Here is a 24,824-nt window from a genome sequence, read left to right as displayed (position 1 = left end):
CTGAATGTGCGAACCTGTAACATTTCTTACATTGCATCACATTTCTAACTTTAGGAGTAACATCAAAAATGTGACTAAGCACTATAATCTGTTTAGGCATTTCTTGAGATCTAAACGTGATTGATATTAGCTTAGTAGGAACAAAATAATATGAACCATCATCTTTTCGAATTCTCTTTTTCATTCTTTCCACTGATATTACTGTCGGGTCTTCAATACTTTCCTTAATATCCTCCTCTTCAAATTCAGTGGGTACACCATATATCAATCCTTCCTTCACCAATAAGGATTCTGGAATGAACACATCAATATTATTTTCTTTATGAAAATGCATATTTTTCATGAAATTGTTAGCTTCATTCCTGGTGTAAAAATAAATCTTTGCTCTATATAAACCACTTGGTTGGATATATCTGACCCTTATATCTTTCTTTCGCAATTCATTGCCTATTTTCATAGAGTTAAATTTCTGTTCTGCACCTTTTGTACTAGTCATTATTACTAAATATGGCCCATTATGTGTATCATAATGCATTTTACACTTGTCTACATTATTTTCTCTTCGACCTTCTCCAAACGTGTTTACTTTATCTCTATTTCTAACCTGTCCATCCTTACCGCTTTTGCTGGAACTTGATCATCTTCAGAAGATCTGACTCTTTTAGCTTGTTTTCTAGATGTTTCTTCTATAATGTTATCTTCTATAACAATTTCATTGTCTTCTACCAAGTTCGTTATAATTTCTACTTGATTATTAAGTTCCATATAACCTATGGCATCCGCCATGACGTTAACAAGAACTGCCTTACGCAAATCACATTAATGAGTATAATTCCTTTTACAGTAGTTTTAAAATTCAACTTAAATAAGTATATGGGTTTAACTCAATTCCAGTCACAAAATTCTCTCTTTATAAACAGTACTCACTAAATTAACAACTATTAATATTACCACAATATTACACAAACAGCTCAGTTTCCATCAACCCTTTTCCAACCGCAATAAATTTATGAACTTTCTTTGTCTTCTTTTGATCATCATCATCAATATATTTATTGGACTTACAGCATTGCATATGCCTGTTTATGCCCATTATATATTTTATTTACATAAGATACAATTTACATAAAATCTACAAACAAATTTCAAATACACTTCTATCTATATCATACCTTAGAAATATACATTACCATGTTATATGATTTTGTCTAAAAAAATGCAATTAAAATATTCTCAATTCGCATGCAAGAAAGAAGCCAAATTTATGGGAAATGATTACTGGTGCAAAGAGTTAACCATAAAGGTGAAGCAATAAGTACAAAGGAAATAGCATTGCGTTTAAAGTGAGACGTCATTTGCGGCAGCGTATCCCATACTACAAATTGGCCGTTGTTTTACCTTACGTAATGAATCCTGTAACAACGCTGGATTTTCGTGTGGATCATTTTACTTCTATGAATTTGTAATGCTTTCTGCATGCACGTGGTTTTGTTTACAGAAGGTCTCAGGGTTGGTGATTTGAACTTTAGTATAGTACTGTTTGTGATAATTCAAATGCTTTCTTTAAGGACGAAGTATGTGTCAGCAAGGCAATTTCCCTTCTCATTAAAGCTAGTACCATTAAGTACCAGCAGCCACTGAACGTTGTAAATTTGAACACATTATATTGAAAACCCGGTTCCGGTACTCCTTTCTACACCCTCGATTTCAGGCACATTTCAAATATTTTCGTGAAAATATTTAGTTCCTCATAACAAACAGTGTTTGCAAATAGCGCGGAAGCTAATTTTTTAGATTTATGTGCTACGAAACTTACGTTTCTCATAAAATTAAAATTATTTGCGTAACGTCAAAAAGGGTTTTCAGAACTTCTATGATGGTGGATGATGGATTCATGTCACAGGCGCAAGTCTGAAGATTTCGGATCATGAATTCATGTCACAGGCGCACGTCTGATTTTGTTATTTTTCTTCTTATGATTGACTTGTGCAATGGGAACATTTGCAATTGCGACATGTTATTTGTGGGATATATTGGCGGATTGAACATTTCAGAAATTGGATTTCATTTACGTGACTTCAGAAATTGGAATTAGTTATTTATTTTTGCCACTGCAGGTCGTAAAGGAGAGGGTTATTTTCTTTCAAAATGACTTGTGGGATGGGAAAATTTGCTACTTCTTATTTTTATGATGTAAAGGGAGTGGAGGGTGGTATTCTGTGGTAAAGGACAACAAGGACTTTCAACGTAGGATTTTCTTCATTTTTGGACTTACAAATTTAACTTTGACCCGCAATTTAGTGCCTGGCCTTGGTAAAAAGAGGTAAGTTACCTTCTTAGGTTTAATTTTAGCGTTCATTTTTGTTATCTTCATGTGTCAATGCGGAAAACAGTGAGAAATAATGTTGGGGGCAGGTGATCCCGGCCAATTTCTAACATGCCTTTAAAAGGGACTCTATAGATAAAGGCGGGGTCGCGGTAGCGGTAGGGGGCGGTAAGTCAATCACATAATCTTCAAAGAGAAAAAAAAATCGAGGGTGTAGAATAGGGTACCCGACCCGAAAACACAACAACGTTCCTTATTTGCGTTAATGTCCGAGTTGTCCTCTAGAACGAGTAATTATTAAACCACACGTCTGCAAATAATGTAAACTACTTATACCTAACAGGCGAAATATTAATTTGAAAATTACTTTAGACTCACGGGTTTCTATACTTCATTCTTGGTATGACACTTAACGCAGACTGGAGTGCCAGCCCAATCTATGTTGCAGATTGATATTTACTCGATGCACTGGAACATCTTAACCTCTGCTTTTCATCATTGCAAATGAAAACTATTGTTAGTCGGTAATGGAAGCTATGATTTTGTCCTACGTTAACATCAGATAAATAAGTCGACCACAGTGCCAGAGTGGTTAGCACGGCACGCTACCACGCGGCAGATCCCAGGTTTCAATCCCGCTCTGGCCATTGGTGATCTTTGCGAGTGACCTTTCATAAGGTGCATCATATCATTCATCACTCATCCTCATCTTCGCGATTATCTGAAAGTGACAGTGAAGCAAAGTAAAATTCAAATCAATCAATAAGAGAAATAAATGTGAGAAGTTACATTCAAACTAACTTTCTATAATTTGATATTTTTGGAATTATCCAGAAATATATGCCGAACACCATAACAAACCATACACGTGCTATTAAAACATAATGTTTTCCAATTCAAATTCAAGAAATTATTTTACCTGAAATTTTATGCCATTTTCAATTCACATTAGACCGTAAAACGTCTAACTTTTAAGCTTCGAATCTCCTGTTCGTGGTATTATTGAGGATGATTCATAAAGAAATATTTTTTACAGTGGGTACATTCGTAATTGAAACTATTAAATATACGTACATGCACATATACAGCAGATTTTTAATATTACTGTGTTAGCACTGGCCAACATAGGTGTTATTAAGTAAGACATAATTGTATTCAAGCCTCGAAAGAGCCATATTTGAAATAGGATAATGTTGCACTACAAATGGATGATTTTGCATACAAAATATAGTTGATGTGTCTGCAGTATTTGGACAAGAAATTTTCGTACCATTCAATGATCACATGTCGACAAGCATTCCCCCAATTTATTTCAAAATATTATTATTTTCCTAACAATATGTTGCATTTTGATTTCAATTACTGCAATCCTCACACTGTAGTAAATTAGATTCTGATGATAACTGTTCTGGTAATAGATAATGAGAATATCTTTCATTTTGGTTCCATCTACGAAATTAAAAGTTTAAATGATTAACTTATTACATATTTCTAAATATACTATTTTCTATCATGTGATTCTTGCAAAGTATGCGTAGAATAACATTTAAATATATATTGTCTTTTTTGACTACAAATCACTGTAAAAATTCATCAAATAAAATAACTTTCTTTCAGGTGTCATTCAGTGGGGAATAGGGTGAGCAGATCCAGACTATCCCCATGTCTACCTTAACATTTCCAGGTACAAAAACTGGATACTGCAAAAAACAAAGGATGCTTTATACTGTCCTCAAGTTACTGACATTAACATTGTTGAATCACTTTTATATGGACAAGGTGAACTTTAGTTGTGAGCACTGAGCCATGGGCACATACTTTTACAAAGACATTTTACAATAACCATTATCTTAAAATAACATATACTTACTAATACTTGTTGAGGATATGAAACAGAATGTGGAAAAGTTAGTAAGTTGAAGAGTGAAATAAGTCAATTTCATAGTTTGAAAGCCAATAGACCTTGGAAAAAACCAACTGTAATTGATTACTACAACTTTCTCTTTAGAGTACAGTCATTTTCGGTTTTATATCTTTCAAGAATAAAGTAAAAGTAAAGCTAAATAAATAAGCTGAACATTTAACATATACATCATTAAATAACATTTAAAATGTTCCCAAATCTGACTGCTTCGGATAACTAGATTTACATTTTATACATGATGATAAAAGCGTTTTACAATTGCACATGAACATTTGGAACCAGTAAAATTAAAAATATAAATAACAATAACAAATTAAGTTAACTTCCCTTTATATTTGCATTTTATACGTAAGTATAAATGTTACGCAGCGAATTCATTTTTCAACGTCCGTATTTTATTCTGTATCATAATGCTATAAGGATGATTTACAATATCAGGAACAAATTTATTATATCAAAGAAAAGCACCTTATCGGGATTAGTATACAAGTTCTTTAATTAAATTGCCTTTCATAGTGTAAATGTTTTAAATAAAATTTAAGTATTTAATGAAAAGTATAGTTGGACAGATTGCATATAAAAATATAAAAATTGTCAGTTTCTGTCAGTAATGTTAGGATATGTACCTATTTTCATTTGGACTACGTGTCAATCAGTACCTCTTTAATTCAGTTTCCTTTGTGCGTCCAAGTGAGTTACTTTGATGAATAGTATGCTCTAGTTTCAGGGTGAATATACATTTGAAATGTCAATTATTATTTAATTGACTGATTTTCGAAATTCGCCTTGAGTGTATATCAAAGAACATATGACTCAGGCATATTTTCTTCCTGTTCTAAGTAAATCAAGATACACATACTCATACGCAATAAATATATAGTTAATTAAGATATTCATAAAATCTCGTATTATATAAATCACTATTTCATATATTTAAATAATTCTCTCACTACGCTTATAATCTATAACATAAAATATTACATAATTTAAATTACATAACCACACAAATATAAAATGTATGTTTATATACAATATATGTCAACTAAATAAAATAAACGAAAGTATTCTGTAGGTGACTAATAGAAATTAAAATGTTCTTGCTTCAGATATTTATCAAATTTTACTGTACTCTATGATTCACAAACCAGAGATGTTAAAGAATTATAAAGTGCTTACTATCACATCACTTCCACTATAGCATAATGGGAGATTGTGTAGAGCAAAAGAGGATTAACGTTTCGTGTCCTGGATATAAACAAGTAAACAAGTACTACATTAAAATTACTGTAATAAGTATACGTTCAACAGTAGGGTAACCCACAAAAACATGAATATAGTAACAAAAGGATTTTGAATGTATTTTATAAGTATCACAAATTATGGTAAAATATGTTTTTTTTTATCCCTTTGGGGTTGGTGGGACAAATTTGAAAAACTTTTTCTCTGCTCAGGGGACGTCAACAGAAGCATAACGCTATGGTTGCAAATAATTTAACACTACCATCTCCAACAACTTACAAAATTGTCATAATTCTGTCATACAATTGCCTCAATTATTATTTTCCTCTAAATGTACGTACATTTTTTATTAGACATGCATACTTTGTATGTACTATATTTAGTTTTATGAAGTAGCTTGCGAGTAACTCACAGTAATATGTAATATATTTTTAAATAATAGTATTTTGCTTTTGTAGAGTGTCTTGTTGTAAGATTATTTGACAAAATTATTTTCTTCGGAAATTCGAAAATATAACCTTAGTTTCAACAAAGAAAATCACATAAATAAAAATTAAATATACTCGTTATCATTACTATTTACGAATCTTGGTTTTAAATTTGTAAGTGAAATAGTAATTATTTGGCGCATCCAGAAAGTAAGTTTCCCACTCGCCCACAGATGGGAGGCCAAGCGTTTTGATGCCGGTTTTGTGCATGCCCTGGCTAGTGAATGTCCTCCCGAAAGTCCTCAGTAGCGTCGCGGCAGCGATGAAACATGGCGGCTCTTATTCCATCTCCCGCCGCGTTCGAGGTTGGTTCTGTGATCAAGTTCTTGAACGCACAAAACATACAGCCGATTGAAATTCATCGTCAGCTGTGCCAGGTGTATGGGCCAGACGTGCGTCGTTGGTGCAGGACATTTATTGAAGTCCGGCAAAATGTGCAAGACGACGAGTGCAGTTTGCGGTCAGCGGCCGTTATGGACGAACTTGTGGAGCAGGTGCAGCAGCGCATATTGGAGGATCGTCGCGTCACGATCACGGAACTCAGCAGCCATTTCCCGTAGATTTCTCGGTCGTTGTTGCTCGACATTGTTACCAAACTCCTCTTGTTCCGGAAATTGTGTGCCCGATGTGTGCCGAAACAACTGACGCCCGAACACAAAGGAAAATTGGCACGGAGCTGACATTTATGCAGCGTTAACAGGATGGTGACGATTTTATCAACCGGATCATCACAGGGGATGAAACGTGGATTGCATACAGCACCCCAGAAAGCAAGCAGCAGTCCATGCATTGGCCTCACAGTGGATCTTCATGAAGGACGAAGTTCAAACAGACTGTGTCGGCGCGAAATGTGATGTGCACGGTGTTCTGGGACAGACAAGGCATTCTACTCATCGAGTTTCTGCCCAGACGTGAGATTGTCAACGCTAACCGTTACTGTGAAACACTGGGGACATTGCGACGAGCCATTCAGAATGAGTGACGCGGTAAGCTCAGTGACGGGGTGATCTTGCTGCACGACAATTCGAAGCTGCATATGGCTAGGCGCACTGCAGTCCTTCTGGACAGGTTCGGTTGGGAGGTGTTTGATCGTCCATCGTACAGCCCGGATCTCGCTCCCAGTGATTACTACCTGTTCTTCCACCTGAAAAAGTTCCTGTCCGGGCAACATTTTCACAGCGACGAAGAGGTTCAGACGGCTGTCACACAGTGGTTCGGCGCTCAGGCAGCGGACATCTACGACGCAGGTATACAGAAGTTGGTCCCACGCTATGACAAGTGCCTGAATTCCGGCGGGAATTATGTTGACAAGAAACTGGACTAGTGCTGTATCTGTGGCAATAAATCATTGAATGAAATAATGTTTCCTTTTGTGCACGACCCCAGGGAAACTTACTTTCTAGATGCGCCTAATATTTATGTTAATCGCTACATATTGGGCAAAAATACAGTTTGCTTACCATCATTTTAAATAAAACAGCCATATTAATTTGACAGTTTTGTGAACTTTTATTGTGTTCTTAAAGAATGACTAAACTAACTCTCCGCCAATTTCAGGTCACATTTTCTTTTCTTAAATGCTTGGGCATAAAATGAAGCAATCTGTGTCATGTATTACAGGCTAATATCTAGTGATACAGTTTACTGTTTATAATATTTTATGTGGCACTCATTTTACGAACGTTTAGTTCAGATGAACATTCTCTTCTTAGCCATAAAGCATCTTAATTACTAGCTTCCCCTGTTGTTCATTGTCTTCAGGTGATAGCTTTCTCAAATTGCATTGAAAAGCATTAACGCCAGATGGAACATGCTACGCTAGTGTTCACAATCATGTACCAAGCATCAAGACAACAGTAACATCCATGCAAAGTACTGCATGATCTATTAATTTTAATTTAATATTCTTACGGAGACAACATTGTTATTGACGATATTCACATGGACACACGACGAAAGCTCCTGTAGTTGTTTTTTAAGCAGTGTAGAAAGCAGATGAAGTGCAGTGTTTTGGGTGTATTAATATGAATTCAACACAGTTTTCAGTTACATTAATTACTATTTTTGGCAAAAGAGTATAGTTTACTTCTGTACATTGATTACCATATAACAAGCACCGAAGTCCTGCTTGGTAATATTGAATATTGAACATCGCACTTCCAAAGGTAACATTCTTGGGTATTGTGGGATCCACAAGTTCTGTGTGTGTTGTTTCTGAGTTCAAAGCGGATTGGCTGAAATTATTTGTGAACGTGTTGGAATAATGGAATATGGATAGAAGGATGGTAAGTTATTTATAAATATTTCTAAATACCTATTTTTGACAAAATTCTTCTACGCACTGAGCGAATTAAACATTTTGCTTTGGGGTGATGCACACTCAGTGAGTGGCGTGTTTGTGATTTCATTCAGGGGGAGGCTTTAAGGGGTTATGCAAATTGGTATTTTTGGGGCGGGGTGCTTCTCAGTTATTGCCTGCTTGTTCTAATAGTAATAAAAAAATTGGTTCTAACCTACGCCATTAAATTATATGGTAACATTTACACTTAAATTTAAAAATAACATATATTTACATTCTTGGAAAAGCAGAACTCGTTGACAAAAGCAGCTATCGAACTAGTAACACCGAAAACATGACAACTTATATTGTGAACTTACCTACAAGTTTATTGTGAACTTGAACACATGTAAAATATCAGAACTATGCCATGAAACGTTTAGTGGGAAACAGCCTGCTATTGGCTAGGTAAGTTGTTTAGTTGCATAATGGAGTTTTTCTTTTCAATTCAAAAGACGACATACTCTTCAACAAGGAAATCTTTCATAACTGAACCAATTCATGAACCCGAATGATTTTGCAATTGTGTTTTGTTAAATAGTTAAGAAATGGTATACTGCAGCATACGCTTTCAATTCCAATTTTATTCATAAAAACATCCCTGTCAGGGATAAAAATAATTGTCTTTTGCCAGGGATAAAATTATTTGTGAGGGGGAAATCCCCACCATTCCCCTTTAATTTGCACATTGCTTCTACGCTGTACCAGAATTTGTGTAGCGTTCTGTATGGAAAGTTCAACCTATGACAATATTTTCTTGCTCTCTCCCTCTGTGTATTTGTGTACATGCATTCTTTTTTGTCTGTTTGAGTATGTACCAATCTAGGTATCTATAAATGTTTGTGTATGTGTAATTTGCATCACATTTTTATTGCCACCTTCTGTTAAAGGCAAAAGTTTCAACGTGGAATTTGAAAGTGATATTAATATGCTCAAGTTCGTTTTCTGTTCTCCAATGGAAAGTCTTCGTTGCATTAAGAAATAGCTGTTACCTATGGGAAAATATGTTTACCAGTAAATTACACATATGGAAATGTTTATATTTATTTGTTCTTAAAAAACATTTCAGAAGTACAAATTTATAATTTTTAGTCCATGAGGCAAGCCCGAAAATTTGGCATTTTCATATCAGCTGGAGTAACATAGGGTGACAATGTTTTTTCTAGGATTTATATGATTGGAGTGTAAAATGAGAAACTTCATTTAAATTGACAATTTTAAATGCAATTGTTAAGATTTGTACATTATTGTAGAAAAAACTGTTACTGATAGGGAAAACTTTCATCACAAAAAAATCATATTTTTATGTAGAAGAATTTGGAAAAGAAATATCTTACATCTGGCGAAACGATCGGGTGTCCATCTTGAATGAGCCATTTTTCATGACAACTATTCATTTTAGAATGCAATCACAAATTTTGACCATTATCTAAAAATTATATCTCTGTATACAGGCACAGAGAGAGCAAGGCAATATGGACACGCCACCCTATTTGATATGAAAAAGTTGGTAAGCTAATGGACTATTATCATATCATTTAATTATTTATTTGTTGTTTTGGATGTCGAAGTTAAGGCACAAGGCTTTTCTTTCACCTAACCATATCTCTTATATATATATAAGAACTAAAGACAATTAAATGAAAATAAAAATATAAAAAGGCACGCGAGAAGAAACACACATATGCTGCAAGAAAATTTTAAGAAATAAGTAAAATACATGAAGATGCCCATAACAAAAATACTGAATATACAAAATAGTGAAAGAGTGCTATTAATATAAGTTTGCATCTGAGAATTCTCTTTCTTATTGTATTTCCATGTTTTTAGTACTGGTAAGTTTAATAAAAAAAAATCTTAATTTTGATTTAAATTGGCCGAGAGAAGAAGAGTTTGGTATGCCATTTGGAAGGTCGTTCAACGCTCTGGTAGCATTAACCGTGAAGGAATTCCTGCAGAAACGTTGCCTTGTGGGAGGGTATGGTCAGTAGATAACTCTCTCGCGAACGGATGGCAAAGAGGTGTGCGCGCTTAGGGGCTGAAATCGTGAAAGTAGGTAGGGTGTTCTCAGGAATGCACTATATTGTAGAGCACGATAAGAGCGTAGAAGCTACGTCGTGTGGAAAGTTCGAACAAACCTAGGTCGTTGAAAGGCGGGGTAATAATATTTGATATAAATAAAGGCCACGCATATATTTTGTAATCGCTGTATACCAGGCACTTATCTAGAAATATGTTTCGGGGGGGGGGTCCGACCAAACTGTCTCAGGAATAATAATAATATAATAATAAGGTTTATATTAAAATAATTATATAAAATGAAAGTAATAGCCTACGAATTAGAATACCTAAATTAATATTATATTTTTATTACACGAATAGGTAGAGAGACTATAAGAATAGAGATATAACAACGCATATTAATTACGTAGCTTACCTGCACTTAAGATCGGAATACATTACGTAAAAATAAGTGCCCTGGCAATGAAATTAATGTCAAAAGATAAATAATTGAATACTTATCGAATAACAAAAATGATATTTCATGTAGTTGGAGAAAAGTAAGTTTCTGATTAATATTTTCTGCATATTATTTTGAGTAGTAGTGTACATAAATCTTATTTGCAATGTCATTCAAAACCGTATGATCCTAATATAATGCTTGCCTTCTGAAAAGTTCAGAGGAAATTAATAACCAACGATTATGCAACAAATGCTAATATTTTCATTACTTATTTTTAGTGTTTGATAGACCGGACCCCTCGACCCCCTAAATACGTCCTTCCTGTCCTTCAAAACCGTATGATCTCAATATAATCACTGTCTTCCAATAAGTTCAGAGGAAATTATACAACAAAGGCTAAACGGATATATTTTTCATTATTTAATTTTAGTACTTGACAAGTCCTTCGGGTGGGGTCCGGACCCCCTTGGACCCCCCTAAATACGTCCTTGCTGTATACATCTTGCTAGTTCACCGTTTAGGTAAATATACGCCAAGTCTCAATAGTCTATTTGCGACACAACTAGACACTCCAAGATTGTTTTCTTTATCTCTTGTGGAAAAATGTTAAGGCTGTGCAGTCAGTGTTATGCAGCGTAAGGTATTTTGCATATGCCTTCACTTGTTCACTAGAACTGAGGTTTTCGTATGGGACAATTCCAAGGTCTTTGACCGAAAGCTATATGAAATGAATTGCAGAGAGTACTTTCTTGTCGTATAAAAGAGCTGCCGTAAGCCAATTAAAATACATTTCGTCTTCTCTCTATTTACTTGTGAACCGTTTATCTGAGTCTGATTGCAAACGTTCATAATATCAGCGTTCAGAGTCCATGTTGATACTTGTTTTAGGGAACTATATGTAACAAATATTATCAGCGTACAGATTGATTGATTGATTGATTTGCTTTATTTTATTTCGCTTTTGTGCCACTATTGGCTAATTTGGGGATGAGTGATGGTGGGGATGAGTGATGATGTGAAGAAATTGATGAACATCCATGCTCGTGCCGGGATTTGAACCTGGACGCCTGGCGTCGTAGCGCTGTGTGCTAACAACTCCGCCACGGGGGCCGGCGCGTACAGATGGTAATTTATTTATTGATATATCATTTCCCTTCATGGAGAACAGCCAGAGAGACAGGACGCTTCCTTCAGGTACACTTCAATTCATTGGCAGCCATGACGACTTACTGTTAGAAAGGAATGAATGTTCATTGCTGTCTATCTGCTAAGAATGATCGAGTCCAGTCAACAGCATATAGGGAAAAGTTGAAAGTAGATGATAATTGTGTCAGTAGGATACCGTAGTCGACGGTTTGGAAGAGTCTCTCTCTCCTATCATTGTCAGATATCTCTTATCCATTGTATCTTCTACCACCTTATTCAGTGCTGTGCTGGTGCTATGTTGTAGGCGGAAATCGGACTGGAAGCGGTTTAACAATTTCTCCGATTGTACATAGTTAAAAATTTGCTCGTGCAAGATATGTTCAAGTACTTTCGACAAAGTGGGGAGATTTCTGATTGACCGAAAATCTTCAGCATTTACTTGGTTGATGATATTAGCCAGAGGATGTATGTGTGCGAGTTTCCAAATTCTTGGGAATGTGCCAGTGAGCAAGGATGTGTTAAAAATATATACACTTGCGGATGGTATGTGACTATCAATACATTTTAACATGTTAATAGAGATTCCATCTGCTCGGTTGCATTGGATTTGATTTTATTGATATTTTTTCCCCAAGAGCGAATATCATATATTTATCCACAGAGTTAAACTAAATCGAAAACTGTAATTTTGTAGTTACTTTCCCCTGGTTTTCATGAAACGTTTCAATGACGCTCATCAAGTATTGTATGGTAAGTTATTCTTAAAGTGAGATGGTTCTATACTGTGTACACTTTTAGAAGGAACATGAGTTTAGCCAATACGCAGCCAGTGCTATTGCTCTGTTACCAAAGAGGATTCGCTGTGTCCAATATTCAACTTTTTTTACAATACATGCACAGTAGCTATACATGAGTACATTGAAATAATATTGTGAATATTTCTACACTGCGTTATAATATCATATTACTGCAGCATACAAGAACTTAAACTGACTCAGACTCGCAATGTTCGAAAACACCCACGACAATGAAGGGTTATTGTGTTTATTGAAACGAATAATAACACCCATTGTTTTCTGAAGGCACAACTGAGCTGTGTCAACACGGTGGCAACAAAATTCCAGAAGGAAGGAAAATGAAAAAGTAATTGTCTGTGTGTGTTGAGACGTGTTGTTTCCCAGTGTTTCTTCAAGAAACTATAACTCCGGCTGTAGATGAAGGAATTTCATGGGATTTGGACAGCTAGGTTCAAAATGTCTTGCCCCATATTATGATGAATCTTAAAGTGGCGAATCTTATGAAAACTATGAATACAGACCACGGCGTTTAACTTGCGCGCCGCAGTTTCCAAAGTGTATAACATTGCACTGCACTCCTGCCATAGGCTGATCACCACGGACATGCCCTGCGTGGCCCCGCCCGATATCGCTTCTAAAACCGTACGCCGTATAGCAATGATTAATTGTTTTTGAAATTCTTTGTTCAACATTCGTTACGAAAGCTATTGTTTACAGTTGTTTCCCGGCTGCTTGCTTTGCTAAAGGTGGAGGACCGTAATGAGGAATGCTTCTTTGGCAGTGACAAGAAGAATCGGACATTCTCTGATTGTCCTCTGAGCCAATCCTTTGTCACTTTTGGATTGTCCGTCATTTATAGCTACACTGAATCCTTCGTTTCTCTCTGTTTTATACCTTTTTCAATTTTAGTTCTTCGTCGTGGCGGTGGATTATCGGCAATAAAGTGTCAAGAGATTTTACAAGGTGGACATTGACTATTGAAGTCAGGAGCTATTAACATGGGTGATACAGTAAACGTAGTGCATAATGTAGTCTTGTGTTAATGTTAGGAAGGGCTCTTTGAGTATTGAACCAAATTACGAATCATTTGACGGTTTATTGTACCTTGGTTTGGACACTAACCATCCAATGTCAATAATAAAAAACTAACATTTATGCTATAAAGCATCTTCCTGGAGAAGAGATCAACAAGGTTAACTATATTTACGAAATGCCTATCTGAAGGTTAATGAAAATGGATATTTATTAAACCGCTCACCATATTCGAAGGCAATATTCGTATACCAATATACGAGGTACAAAGTGGAGAGTCACGTGAATACTACATCCAGTGTTAAAATTACTATCGAAGATATGGCCAGTCCGAATCCCGACAACGTCATTAACCCTAGCTTACCCGTGCGGTAGAGTTCAGCGCAGATATTTCTGCCGTGCGATGCGCGAAACAACTAAAGAAGCAGTGTTGCTAATAGAGCAGATAGAAAAATCGCTGCAGTGCGCCGATGCACAGCTGTTACGTACAACAATAAAATTAGAGAATTCAGGTCTATCTAACGTTGAGTTTTAAACGTCATGCATTATACCAGGACTAGGATTAATATGTACTAACAAGTGGCTTTGTATGTAGCTACATACATATGGACTAAAAATTCGCAAAATATGAACTAACACATAAGTAAAATTACCAAAAATGCTGCAAAGAAGACTTCTTCATACGATTCCTTATTTGAGTGATTTCAAACAAAATAAAAAAATATATATATTATTTTTCATTGCATTAATGCACTGGTGGCGTTCTAACTTTTCACTCCCAAAACCCGTATACACTGGTATGGAACTGCAACGGCAGATAATAACATGCCAACGTGTTAAACCGCTACAATTGCACCATAACACTCCTCCTCAAGCAGTATTATTATTTCCTCTCTGAGATCGGCGACAGTCGGTTGCCTTTGTTGTACATTTACAAAGGATGCCGGCTTCCACAACAATAACAAGTACATATACTGCCACTAGACGATAAGCTACGCGGCTTTTTCTTTTGTTATGAACCAGGGGCCGCGCTAGTCATTTTGCCTCCCTGGGAGGTGGCGGCAGATGCCGCTCTATTTCGACCCCCCCCCCGGTCATTACGCAGCAACGGAAAATTGAAAATCAATATATTCCTAACTAAATCATCAAAATATAAAATAAATAATGAGACTTCTTATGCTATTTCAATACTATTCAGCGCAAAATAATATGTCGCTCGATCACAGTTTTCAATAGGCTTATTTTTTTCTTCTCTTCAAATTTTGCCGCTCTGGGCGATGGCACAGTTCGCCCTCCCCTTCCGCCGGCCCTGCTATGAACTTGGTCACCCATCAAAGCATGGCAATTTTAACACAGAAAACAATATGTATCGCATTAAGCAGCAAAAATGACAGCCTCCTCTATGCAATTTCTACAAGAACACGTGCCGGAGCCAGAGTTGAAATGATGTTGGAGCCACATAATTTATTTATTTTGAATAATTCCAAAATTATGAAATATGAACAATTTGTTGCTGCTGTTCGCTGCTCTCTTGCCAAAATGCTTTATTGGGCTGCTAACACCATGACTGGCTTCCTCCTTCATGAACTCGTGCACGTTGCTTCGAATTTCCCGAGCTTGGCTATGCAAGGTTTTTGATTTCAACTTCGACAGAACTGGAGGCATTATGGAATTTAACGTTCATTAGCAAACACACACTTTTACATACACACACGCAATACACGCACACAACGTCAAACCGGTCAAATAGTATAAAATAAAAATATGGTGCTTCCAATCCAACAAAACTCACCGCCACTTTACCTGCCTTTCCCCTTCCGTGACAGAAATAGTGCTTCATTATTACAGTTGCCAACAATAGTTACTAGCTAGCCAATGAACATGCACTGCATAAAAGAAGCAACCACTACGCCGTGCTATATTGCCACATTACCGTCCCTGCCGAACGGTGGGAACCGCGAGCTGGAGCGCTATTCAATTGTTTTCAATGATGTTTGCGCGAGTGTGTCCAGGAATGGAATGACAATATGGCAACAATAGCGAAGGTTGGCGAGCAGCGTAAAACACGTGATGCTAAGAGAAAGGGAGACGAAACGAAAATTCGTTTCTACGCAACGGCAAATTTATGTGTGATGCACTCTACGAGAAACGTACTAACCTGAGGGAGGAGGTCAAAGGCACACACTTTTATTTTTCACTAAAATTCAGGAAACCGTTTTGTTACTGAATCACTGTGCAGTTATTTATTAATTATAATGACAAAATTACCATCATTAATAAAAAATAATAACCTACTAACCTATTTCATGAGTGTCACACATATATTTTACCATTCACTAAAGGTATTTTCTACTGTTACGGCAGCCGATCCTATGCTGGCAAGTGAAGTGGGAAGCGGGGAAGCGACCAATCCAGTGCGATACGAAACGCAGCAGCCTATAGAACGAGGTTCACGTAGTAATTATTCCTGCAGCGTCGTAACTCTCGCGCCACGGCTGTTGTCTGGTTGGTCTGCGACGTAATCCCCACTCCCCACTTCTCTTGCCAGAACGAGGACCGGCCGCCGTAACAGTAGAAAAGGCCTATAGAATTCACAAAATCCGTTTTAATTTTTAATTAATGCTTTCTTGTTTACAGAGGTGAAGGTGTTTACTTATTATAATATTTACATAAATTACCATAATTACCAGCCAATTGTGCACTGTCACTAGCATGAGTGTCTCGAATTACACACATTTGAAGATGGCGCCTGATAGGCAAACCAAGTTCATTTTGCCTCCCATTTACATTCTACTTATGTTTTTTATTAACAAAAGTAATACAAAAGTATTGGCAACACTCTAGGGAAAAATGTAATTTATTTTCAATTAAAAGAAATCGGAGTTGAAGAATAGAAAGAATAGAGGTGGTGGGCACCCTCCTCCCACATCCGGGTAAGCTAAAATTAACCTATCTCTTTCAGTGTTTTTTACAGCGCTTGAGAAATAAAGATCTTATTTCCAGATATGAAACCATTATTTACGCAATAATATTTAAACTTTTACGAGGTATTAGTAGAATTTGTCTGTGTTGTCATTCCATTAAAGCCGAAATTTTGATTGACTATAGATTAAGAACAAACCCACAAGAAATGCTAAATTATGGACAATTCCCAGTTCCATGCATATCGCAGCAAAACCTTATCTTTGGCACTAAATTTACACATAAATAATGTTCTTGAATTCCCACCGCGATGGAGAAATCTAGATAAACCCCGGACTTTATATTTTCCTTGAATAGAGACCGACAAGGTATTCGAAAGTTACTGTTCTTCATTCACAAATGATTTAAAAATTTTAGTTCGTCTCCACGCAGTTTTACAAAAAGGGTACTGCCTTCCAGAGATATTGATGCGATTATTGAATTCACTCAGTAACGTCTTTTATATGTATTTAGGTGGTGTTTATGTTGAAAATGAAAGAAACGCAATATAAACAAAACCATAAGTAAACGATTTATCTCGTTGCTACGCACGGAATATCTGTGGTAAATGGAGTAAGTATTCCTTGAAAACGTACCACTTATCTGTGAGGAATGAGTGTAATATCCAGATATTCTCCAGAATCTAGTCTTTAAATAGATGTACATCATTCCATGGTTTCCTATCCGCTAGTAAAAGCTAAGACTTCGCCGTAAATTTTCAATGCCGAAGCCAGAGGCTTCGCAAGTTTTCTCGGACCGAGCGTTGAAATTTAGCAGTGCCATCTCTTGTATTTTATTGGCAGAAGAAGTGGAAGCAAGATTGCGAGAGGTGCTCTCAGCGCCTCTCAACGTATTATTTCGAAACTTCTTGCGAGGGGTCGTTCCCAGCAGGAGGTCAGTGCACCGGTTTCCTGCCTTGTTTCCAGATCTGCTTATATAACCTTATCTATGATCCTATTCTCTGAAAGCATATAAATATAAGCCAAAACTAATATCCTTCAGAGATTTTAAACGACTTGACAATCAAGTGTGGAATATTGAAGCAGGAAATATGCCATGGCACTTCGTCGCATATTTTTAAATGGTTGAAAACCTAAGCTCACTCATCCTGAATATTTACATCAAGCGAACACACGTAAAATGAAAACCTTTTTTAAAGAGGGGGAACCGCCGAAGTAAGCCCGCTTCCACCCGCATACATTCGGCTGTATGCGCTTACTGTCCTGGTGTCTTTAAATAAACCAGGACGTTAGTTTCTCTGAATTTAAACAGTTCCCCCGCCTATTTCTCTTTCCTTTTCTGTTTATTATTCGAAATATACAATATATAATACTATAATAATAATACAAAAACATGGTATTATAATATTGCTTGTGAGATTTTACACATTTGAAATTATGCTAACCCATTCTGGGAACCAGAACGGTAATTATAATTAATTTTGTTAATATAAGAATACGTAATTAATAATAAGAAGTAATTAGTAAGAATACGTGATTAATCATAGGTTAGTTAATAGAGTTTAATTTTGATTAGTATTATATAATTAATTAGAAGTTATTAAAAAAGATGTAAGTAAAGAATAAGTAATAATGAGTTATTTATATGCTTCTTTATATTATTATCATTTTCGATTCGTGATTTATGGGAGAATTGAATGTATTGCATATGAACTTTGAAATGTGCGATATACAGGGTGCGGCACTTAAAACCAGCCCGTCCCTTCATAAGATATCATTAGATGAACAATTTGAATGATTAAGTGAAATTAAAACAAAATCAAACAAAAGCAATACACCAAATGAAATTTAATGTTGTGTGTTAAGATTTCGCACCTTCACAATAGATGCTGAAAGTGTCCACCACCCACTTCAACACACGTCTGAGCACGTTTCAGGAGATTCATGTACACCTTTGTTAATTCTTGAGTGGTGATGCTGTTCATGATATTCTGGATGGAGGTCTTGAGTTCTTCAATTGTGTGTGGATTTGTTTCGAATACTTTCCCCTTTAACATTCCCCACAAGTAAAAGTCACAAGTTGACAAGTCGTGGGACCGAAGAGGCCACAGGCCTTTGCTAATTGTCCTCTCTGGAGTAAACATTTCATGCACACGGGATAGTGAAGCATTTGATGTGTGGCTTGTTGATCCGTCCTGCTGAAAGTAACAGAACTGACGCTCTTCTTCTGTCAATTGTTCATAAAACTCTTCCAGAATTCCCAAATACACATTACTGTCTACTGTTGTTTCAAAAAATATGGGCCCCATAACGCGTTGTGCGGAAATGGCACAGCAAACACCAATCTTTTCGTCATGCAATGGCTGCTCGTGGATTACGTGTGGATTCTGTGACGACCAATAGCGATTGTTTTGGGAATTTACGTATCCCGACAGGTGAAACCACGCCTCGTCAATCATGATGAGCATCAATGGATCCAAAACACCACTGGCAACATTCGTCAATAGCCATGAACAAAAATCCACCCTCTTCCCCGGGTCAAGCTCCCTCAGTTGTTGCACTACACTTATCCGGTAAGGTTTTAACTTCAGCGCCCTTGACACACGTCTACAACTCCGCTCACTAGCTGGAACCTGTTGACTTAATTTCCTCGTTGATTTACGAGGACTTCTCGCCATTATGTTCTGCACCTGCCTCCGTAATTCAGGTGTGCAGACAGATGGTCGTCTGTCCCTGGGAGCATTTGCAACAGATCCTGTACGCCTCCATTTCCCAATCAAATCCTGTATTGTGCATTTTGCTGGGACAGGACGTCCTGGAAATTTCTCCTGAAACAACTTCCTTGTTTGCACAAAGGATCCGGTGCGCACAAAAGCTTCAACAATTGCAACACGCTCAGGAATCAAATACGGCATTATCACGGCTTCACCCAACAAGGCCTGATTCTCAACTGCTTTCACTCGACCACGGGTTCACAAGCCACCTGTTGGTGAGAAACAGAATTAGTAACTCATGCAACGCCATCTTCTGTTGACATGTGCATTTAGATGTTTTACATGTTCATTAGCAAAGCAATTACATCGGGATTACAGCGGGCTGGTTTTACGTGCCGCACCCTTTATGTTAACCATGAAAATGATGATGAGAAAAATTCAAATGATTTGGTTTCTGTTAATTTTTCTATCCTAGTAAACCAAAAAAGATTTGGTATAGTGCATTTCCACAGGTAGAATTTACTAAAATTTACTAAAGTTCACCCCTCCCAATTCTGGGGGCCAGAGCAGGACCCAATTGCCCGGCTGCTACAAGCTAACTTACGTATTTGAGACAGGAACAGTTGTTCACTCCTGATTAAGGTTTTTAACCTCTTTGTAATTCCGCCGCTGTCGCGTGTAGTGATAAGTGGCCTCCCTCATGGCGCAGTGGTAGCGTCGTCGCCTTGTAATCAAGGGGTTTCGATTCCCGGTGGAGGCACATAGTGGTTCGGATCCCACTTTAAACTGTAGGTCCAGTCCCGATTAGCCTTACTGTGCATAAAGTGGACTTAAAACAACAAATCAATCCAATACGCTGTCGCGTGTAGTGATCAGTTCGGAACACTATGCTGATAGATATTCCTCGTCAACATTCTTCCTCGTGGGAGAGATGACTGCAGCCGTACAAAGTGCAACGCCCGCGTGTAGAGTGTCGCTGCCGCGGCTCTGGGAGTTTCTCGCATTTAAAGTTCGTCTTATAAGTGAGCTGGAAAATAAAGAGAGGTTGGTTACATATTATATTTAAATAAATATGTTACAATTAGTTCATTATTGATAAGTACGTGTATAATAGTTAAAATATAGAAATTAAAATATAATTTCCTGTATCTGATTTTTTTAAAAAAATATTTAGAAAGAAAGAACCATGCTAGGTTAGTTAGTATTTAGAATGAGGCTGCAATTAAAGGTAAAGTCCTTTGTAATAGAGTTATAGTTAGCTACGATATAATGATCCATTATATTACCGTCACCTAAGTAATATACAATAAGATAATATATATAAGGTAATAATGATATATACACACACATAAAGTGAAATAAAATTGTAATTAGGTGATAAAAAATGGAGTTTGGTTTTGAATTTTATAATTAAACTGTAAAATATAATGTAATTTGTAATGAATTTTACATGTCCAATTAAAATCAGCTGGGAGGTTACTGGTATCCAGCGTTGTTGTGTTTAGGTAGCTTTTTGCATCTGAAGCTTTGGTTATGTGCTCCACAATGCCAATTTAATTATTTCATGAGTTAACCCTCGGAGAAAGAGAGAGAATATATATAGTATGTATATATATAGTATGTATGTATATATATATATATATATATATATATATATATACATACATAATTTTATGTGAGGGTCACATAATTGTTTTGTTCTTACTTTTTAATTTCAATTTACTTAATTGTTGTATTTCTCCCAGGGACTTAAGTATCTAATTTAGTATTTTTTGACAGTATTTAATTAATTTATTGTTATTATTATTTAAAAAAAACATTTATTATCTATTTAACGATTCCATTTATCTTCTGGAAATCCTCATCAGTGTCGGCTTGCTGTCGCTACTCCTGGTGCTTCCTCCTCTTCTTCCTGTTGTTGGTCCCGCAGTGGTTGGGGTGGTTCCCTGGTTAGATTCAGGTTTCTTAATCTTTCACTTCTTCTGAGCACTTGTGGGGGTGGAAGTGGGGGAGGGGGTAGGCGCCGAGTCTCCGTTTTCGTCATATAAGTCCGCAACTCCTTTTCCGACACTAAATTGGCAATGTAATTTAATTCTTTTTTACCATCACCTCGTAATAGCTGGAAGAAGTTTCCATTGGGTAAATCATTTTTTGCTGAGATAATCTCCGCGCTTGATGCGGGGCAAAAAAGCACTCGATGTTCTGGTTTGTCGATCTCTGTCCTGCAAGATATGCACATTTTTGCCTATTTTCTTCAAGTAACTTCCATAAGAGCCATGCCCCGTAAGAAGGTGTATTAATCTTTTGAAGGTATATCGTCCTTCCACAGTACATTTTCCAGACTACAAGGGACGAATTGGTATAATCTCCTTCCCTTTACACTTTCGTGCCTCTCTCTGCCAGTCCCTATATATATATATATACACGAGGCGCATCCAGAAAGTAAGTTTCCCTATTTTTTTTTAAAAAAAAACAACACAGTTTCAGGAAACCATTTATTGGCAACAGGTACAGCAAAGGTTCAGCTATTTTTCAACATATCAACCACCAGAATTGAGACACTTGTATCGTGGTATCAACTTTTGAATCCCACTGTCGTAGAACTCTGCCGCCTGTGAATGGAACCAGCGTGTGACAGACGTCTTCAGATCTTCGTCGTTGTCAAAACACTCACCGGAGGACAGGAATTTCTTGAGGTGCAAGAAAACGTGAAAATCGCTGGGAGCCAGATCAGGACTGTAAGGTGGATGATCAAACAACTCCCAGCCAAATTCCGTCAAAACAGCTGCTGTGCGCCGAGCCGTATGTGGACGAGCATTGTCATGGAGGAGCACAACACCTGCAGTAAGCATGCCACGCCTCTTGTTTTGAATGGCACGTCGCAATTTCCTTAATGTTTCACAGTAATGGTCAGCGTTCACCGTTTCACCTCTGGGGAGGAAGTCAATGAGCAAAATGTCCTTCCTGTCCCAAAACACGGTGCACATCACTTTCTGTACCGACAGTGTCTGTTTGAATTTCTTCTTGACCGGAGATCCACTATGCCGCCAATGCATTGACTGCTGTTTGGTTTCCGGGGTGAAGTGCGGAATCCACGTCTCATCGCCCGTAACGATCCTGTCGAGGAAATCATCGCCGTCATCATGGTACCGTTGCAGGAATGTCAGTGCTGCTCCTGAACGTTTCATTTTGTGTTCGGGTGTCAGGTTTTTCGGCAGCCACCTGGCACACAATTTTTTAAACAGCAGGCGCTACGTGACAATCTCATGCAACACGAATCGCGATATCTGCGGAAAAAGGCTACTCAACTCCGTAATCGTGAAGCGACGCTTCTCTACGATGCGCTGCCGCACCAGGTCAACCAGATCATCAGTGATGAGGGACGGACGCCCACTGCGCTCTTCATCATGGACACTTTGACGACCTTCCGAAAACTGCCGACACCAGCGACGCACCATCTGCTTACTCATAATGTTCGGCCCATAGACCTCACAGAGCTGACGATGAATGTCAATTGGCGCAATGCTTTGTGCATTCAGGAACTTTATCACCGGACGAACCTCGCATGCGGCTGGAGAAGGAATAAGAGCTTCCATTTCGGACCACTGCTGCCTCGCTACTGGCATGCGGCGGGAGAAGGAATACGAGCTTCCACTTCGGACAACTGCTGCCTCGCTACTGGCGCCGGGCGGGATCTGTCCGCCTGGCATATGATTGATACGTCTTAGCTGTGCTACGCATGCGCAATTTACACGGCTCATTATGTTTACTTTCACGGGATAAAAATAGGGAAACTTACTTTCTGGATGCGCCTCGTGTGTGTGTATTTATATATACTTCCAACTTCCAACACTTCCCTTTCGTTCCCTATCTTGAAATGATAAAAAACTGCCTTTAACTTAATCTGGTAGTCAATAGGATGGATCCCCATTATGACAAACAGTGCCTGTGATGATGCTGTTTTAAAGGCTCCTGTTATTCTTAAAATAACCTTTCTGTAAGATGATCTTAATATTTTTACGTAAGATGTTTTATGCAATAAAGAGGCCCATGTGGATGCCCTGTAAGTAATAATCCAGATATAAATATAAACCAGGTATTCCTTTATGACTTGACATTCAAGTGTGGTGGAATATTGAAGCAGGAAATATGCCATGGCACTTCGTCGCATATTTTTAAATGTTTGAAAAGAAAGCAAACTTCATGCATATTTAGGTCAAGCACACATACGTAAAATGGAAAACTGTTTCGAGACCTCACAGCCCGTGGATCACCTCCGAGATTTTGTAGTTGATGTCCTGCAGGGACAGACCGTATAAGTCCGCACTCAGGAAAAACCGGCAATCTGTACATGATTCTTTCAAAAAAATACCGCATTCTTTGGAAACGGCGAGCCATGAAATACGAAACAGCAAGTTTTCATTTGCGGGACAAATATTAAACTATAAATCAGAACCGATTTTTTCGAGAATGCCTAAGGGGTGCTCCTTCCACGTAGTGCACCCAATAGTCAACCTCACTTCCACGTAGTACACCCTGTACTGCAGACTAACGAGGCTCTGGCGACTGGCACCAAGACCATCTTGAGGTTCAGGCCGCAGCGCTCAGTGAAGACGTCATCATCTGGAGGCGATCGTCTTAAGCTGTAAACCCCTTGTCGTATTTTTATCGTAGAGAATTAACGTATTTTTATTTCTTTTATGAACTTAGATGTTGACATTTATCCTCCCAGTGAATATAGTTAGAAGAAAAAGAGGAATATTGAATATGTACACAAAACTTTACACAGAAATGTATTTCCTTTGCGGAAGGACTGGACTCTCAGCTGAAGTTAAATTTTGACATTTACCCTCCCGCCAAATATAGTTAGAAGACAAAAGTAGAATATTGAATATTTACACCAAAATTTTCATTCAGGAAACCACCACTATAGCACAAAGAAAGGGTTGAAAACCGTTAGCAATGTCCTGGCGGAAAAAATAAACATTGTATTTCTTTGAAAAATATTATCCGGAATACTGGTCAACTACAGTAAAACTCCTTACAGCTTTGTGTGATTTTTAAATGGAAGAATCAATTGATTAAATTAAAACCCCGCATGTTACGTTGACCGTAAACTTGCAAAGTTACGTAATCAATTAAATTTTCTTTAACTTTATCCAAAACCAGACAATGCAGACAGAGGCCTGCACAAGACCTGGAGCAGACCCGTTCGCGAGACATCGCTCCTGAAATGCCATGCAACCTGCGCAACATCCTCGCTTGAGCAGCTTGTATGCCCACCTGCCCAGATCGTTCCTGGCAGGCATTGTAGACCCGCCGGGTACCCGCAGTCTTACGATACCTAGTAGGTCTCAGTTCGTTCTTTCCATCAACTGCAGGCCCCTCCCTCTGCATGACGTACTTGCTTCGAGTAGAAACTGCACCGGGCCCAC

At 37.6% G+C, this 24,824-nt stretch overlaps 1 protein-coding gene across 3 annotated transcripts in view; it reads left to right on the top strand.

Moving 5' to 3' along the window:
* Positions 1-5,511, top strand: part of LOC146003584 (coagulation factor IX-like) — a 96,671-nt gene extending 91,160 nt beyond the window's left edge. For all 3 annotated transcript variants that reach the window (XR_014443835.1, XM_083141889.1, XM_083141887.1), the window contains one exon: positions 3,944-5,511. The gene's annotated coding sequence lies outside the window, so the exon portion shown is untranslated. The remainder of the gene's footprint in view (positions 1-3,943) is intronic.
* Positions 5,512-24,824: the final 19,313 nt, after the last annotated feature.

This window comes from Lepisma saccharinum, chromosome 20, assembly GCF_977018435.1.
Source record: "Lepisma saccharinum chromosome 20, izLepSacc3.1, whole genome shotgun sequence".
NCBI lineage: Eukaryota > Metazoa > Arthropoda > Insecta > Zygentoma > Lepismatidae > Lepisma > Lepisma saccharinum.
This window is presented reverse-complemented; position numbering and strand designations above follow the sequence as displayed.